The 4,724-nt window shown below is 41.3% G+C and overlaps 1 pseudogene; it reads left to right on the plus strand.

Moving 5' to 3' along the window:
• The first annotated feature begins 2,613 nt into the window (after nt 1-2,613).
• LOC118653312 lies at nt 2,614-3,851 on the plus strand (annotated as a pseudogene).
• Nucleotides 3,852-4,724: the final 873 nt, after the last annotated feature.

Below are 4,724 nucleotides of genomic sequence, written 5' to 3' on the forward strand. Positions count from 1 at the left end.
TGGTCACAGACACTAGGGGGATGAGGGCATGTTCTGGGGGGTGAAAGCTGGGGAGGCCAGGGGAGGTAAATGGGGGGGAAAAGGAGACATATGTACTACTATTTGTAATACTTTAAACAATAATAAAAATAAATTAAAAAATAAAATCACAAGATTTCACCTTACACCTGTCAGAATGGCTATCATCAATAAACCGACAAACAGCAAGTGTTGGTGAGGATGTAGAGAAAAGAGAACCTCACACACTGTTGATGATAATGCAGATTGGTGCAGCCACTATGGAAAGCAGTATGGAGTTACCTCAAAAAATTAAAAATGGAACTGCCTTATGATGCAGTGATTCCACTTCTGGCAATATATCTGAAGAAACCTGAAACACTCTATGTACTCCTATATTTATTGCAGCACAATTTACAATAGCTAAGATCTGGAAGTATCCCAAGTGCCCATCAGTAGATGAGTGAATAAACAAATTTGTGGTACATTTACACAATGAAATAATACTTGGCCATAATAAAGAAGGAAATCTTACCCTTTGTGACCACATGGAGGTACCTGGAGAGTATGGTAAGCTAAGAAAAGTAAGTCACCCAGAGAAGTAAGCCGTCAGACAAAGACAAATACCATAAGCTTTCACTTATATTTGGAATCTAATGAACAAAAACAAAATAGAAACAGACTTAGAGAACATATTGACAGCTGTCAGAGAGGAAGGGGATTGGAGAGCTGGGTATAAAAGGTGAAGGGACAAATCTATATATATAAAAAGCCTAAGCGACTGGCCCACCGGTCAACCTTTAGACTTTGCGACTGGTAGCAATGACACACATTGACCACCAGGGGGAAGGCAATCAATGCACAGGCATGGAAAAATGAAACAGACTGATGAATCTCAGAGGAAAGGAAGGGAAGGGGGAGGGCAGGAAGAGATTAACCAAAGATCTTATATGCATACTAGAGGCTCAGTGCATGGATTCATGCACCAGTGGGGTCCCTCGGCCTGGCTTGGGATCGAGCCAAAACTGACTCTCTGACATCCCCCAAGGGGTCCCAGATTCGGAGAGGGCACAGGCCAGGCCAAGGGATCCCTCCAGTGCATGTGCACTGGGCCTCTAGTAAAAAATAACTTCATTGACACAAACAACAGTAAGATGATTACCAGAAGGGAAGGGGAGGGGGGAGAAATAGAAGAAAGTAAAGGGGGAATTAATGGTGAGGGAAAGAGACTTGACTTGGGGTGATGAACACACCATACAATATACCATACAGATGATGTATTGTAGAATTGTACACCTGAAACCTATATAATTTTATTAACCAATGTCACCCCAATAAATTCAAAAAATAAAAAAATTAATATTTTAAAAAAGAATATGTTTGATACATAGAGTATGATTGATAATAAGTACCTTTATGCTGCTACTATTGGGAGAGTAGGTAACTTTTTCTTTTTCTTTTTTTTTTGCCATTTGTCTTCCAAAGACAATATCCTTAGGAGTTGGAACTTTGCCTTTGCTATTACAATACAGATCCCAGTGAAGACCTTTTCTGTTGAATCTCCACTGTGCCCAGCACAGTGTTTCTTACATCATGCCAACTTAAATAAATGTTTATTGCAGAGGCCTTTGCTGGGTAACTCAGTTGGTTAGAGTGTCATCTCGATATGCCAAGGTTTCAGGTTTGAACTCTGTTCAGGGCACATATAAGAAGTAACTAAGGAATGCATAAATAAGTAAAACAACAAATCTCTCTCTCTCATCAATAAATAAAAGTTTTTAAATATTGTTGATGGCATATTTTACTAATGAAAAAGGGACTCTCAGAATACAAGTTATCTATGGAATAGACAAATTACAGGCTCACCATCTCACTTAATACTTATGCTCGGTTGACTTAATGTAAATCCTTAGTATTTTCTGTTGTGTTGGGGTTATTTTAGGTTTACTACTGTGTTTTCTTTTCATAATTTATCTTTATTGTTGAAAGTATTACACTTGCCCCCCTTTTTTATCCCATTGACCCCCTTCACCCTGTAGCCGCCCCTTTCAGGTCTTCACCACATTATTGTCTATGTCCATGGGCTATGCATATATGCATATAAGTTCCCAGGTCAATCACTCCCCACCCACCCACTGACCCATCCTCGCTTTCCCTCTGAAATTCATCAGTCTGTTCCATGCTTCTATGTGTCTGGATCTATTTTGTTCATTAGTTTATTTTGTTCATTAGATTCCACATGTGAGTAAGATCATGTAATACTTGTTTTTCTCTGACTGGCTTATTTAGCTTAGCATAATACTCTCCAGTCATTTAACCCAGTGATCCCACTTCCAGTAATATATCCTAAGAAACCAGAAACACCAATCAGAAAGCATATGTTCACCCCTATGTTCATAGCAGCACAATTTACAAAAGCTAAGATTTGGAAACAGCCCAAGTGCCCATCAGCAGATGAGTATATAAAAAAGCTGTGGTAGGCGCCCGTGGACTTTGCCTGTGGTCCAGGCCATCAGGGGCTTATGCCCAGTGTGCCCAGCCTTCCCTCACAGGGGCGTCTGGGCCTTCCTGCACGCTGCTGCAGCCCGTGGGGACAGTGGGCCTGGAAAGCCGGCATTAAACTGAAAAGATGTCACTGTATGATGACCTGGGAGTGGAGACCAGTGACTCGAAAACAGAAGGCTGGTCCAAAAACTTCAAACTTCTGCAGTCTCAACTTCAGGTGAAGAAGGCAGATCTCACTCAAGCAAAGAGCCAGAGAACAAAACAAAGTACAGTCCTTGCCTAGATAATCGACCTAAAGTGAGCGGTGGCTCTTCAGACAGCCGGCAGATTGTGGACACCCCGCCTCACGTAGCAACTGGCCTAAAGGATCCTGTAACCAATGGATTTTCTGCAGGAGAAGTTTTGATTACCTTAGCTGATAAATATGATCTTATGTTTTCTAATGATTATGAGAAAGTGGTGAAGCACCAAAGAGAAGAATGACAGAGACAGCGGGAGCTGGAAAGACAAAAAGAAATAGAAGAGAGAGAAAAGAGACCTAAAGACAGACATGAAGTCAGTGGGTTTTCAAGGTGACCAGATCCAGATTCTAATGGAGATAAAGATTATGAGTGAGAAAGGAGAAGAAGAAGTATGGGTGGAGCTGCCATCGCACCACCCACTTCTGTAGAGAAAGACAAAGAGTTACCCCGAGAATTTCCTTATGAAGAGGATCCAAGACCTTGCTCACAGTCTTCTAAAGCTGCCATTCCTTCACACACACCTCCATTTATGAGGAACAGGACAGTCCCAGATCTCCAACAGGCCCTGGCAGCTCCTTTCTCGCCAACATGGGTGTCACAGTAGCACATAAAATCATACAGAAGTATGGCTTTTGGGAAAGCCAAGTGTGTGTTCATGGTCTTGGTAAGAATGAGCAAGGGCTGAGCATGGCATTATCAGTGGAGAAAACGAGAAAGCAAGGAGGCAAGATCATTGTGGGCGAAGTCACAGAGAAAGATGCAGCCAAGAAGTCGGATTCAAATCCATTAACTGAAATACTTAAATGTCCTACTAAAGCAGTCCTACTAAGAAACATGGTTAGTGCAAGAGAGGTAGATGAAGAGTTGGAAGTTGAAACCAAGGAAGAGCGTGAAAAATATGGCAAAGTTGGAAAATGTGTGATATTTGAAATTCCTGGTGTCCCTGATGATGAAGCAGTATGAATATTTTTAGAATTTGAGAGGGTTGAATCAGCAATTAAAGCTGTCATTGATCTGAATGGGAGGTATTTTGGTGGATGGGTGGTAAAAGCACGTTTCTACAATTTGGATAAATTCAGGGTGTTGGATTTGGCGGAACCAGTTTGATTTTAAGAACGAGAGCATGGGCTACAAGCTGCAAGCTGAGCAGAGAAGAAAAAGGCAACAGCCAGTCTGCATGGCTGTTGGGTACAGAGACTCTTGGAAGGACTGCAGAGATGCATCTTGATTAATCCCTTTTTATTCATTTTTTTAATATAGTATAAAAATCTTTTTTTAAAAAAAGCTTTGGTACATTTTTGCAATGGAATACTAGAATACTACATGGCTATAAAAAAGAAGGAACCCTTACCATTTGCAACTGTATTTTCTGTTTTTAATACTTGGTTTTTGTTCCAGATTTCCCTTTTGGCATCATTGGTGGGTTTACACCATCCTTTCTTGATCAGATAGCATTACTTCTTTTTGCAACCCAAAGTTATTTATCTCATCTCCTAGGGCAGTGGTCGGCAAACTCGTTAGTCAACAGAACCAAATATCAACAGTACAACGATGGAAATTTCTTTTGAGAGCCAAATATTTTTTAATATATTTTATTGATTTTTTACAGAGAGGAAGGGGGAGGGATAGAGCGTTAGAAACATCGATGAGAGCGAAACATCGATCAGCTGCCTCCTGCACATGTCCTACTGGGGATGTGCCTGCAACCCAGGTACATGCCCTTGACCAGAATCGAACCTGGGACCCTTCAGTCTGCAGGCCGACGCTCTATCCACTGAGCCAAACCGGTGCTGGCGAGAGCCAAATTTTTTAAACTTAAACTATAGGTAGGTACATTGTTATTAACTTAATTAGGGTACTCCTAAGCTGGCTTTTGCTAAAAACGTCCTCAATCTGATTGAGGTACGTTCGCTGAAGTCGACCCCTTCCAACTCTCCCATCCACACTCATCTTGTATACTTGTTTCGTCTATCTCTTTTC

This window comes from Myotis myotis, unplaced genomic scaffold, assembly GCF_014108235.1.
Source record: "Myotis myotis isolate mMyoMyo1 unplaced genomic scaffold, mMyoMyo1.p scaffold_m19_p_4, whole genome shotgun sequence".
NCBI classification, from domain to species: Eukaryota; Metazoa; Chordata; class Mammalia; order Chiroptera; family Vespertilionidae; genus Myotis; species Myotis myotis.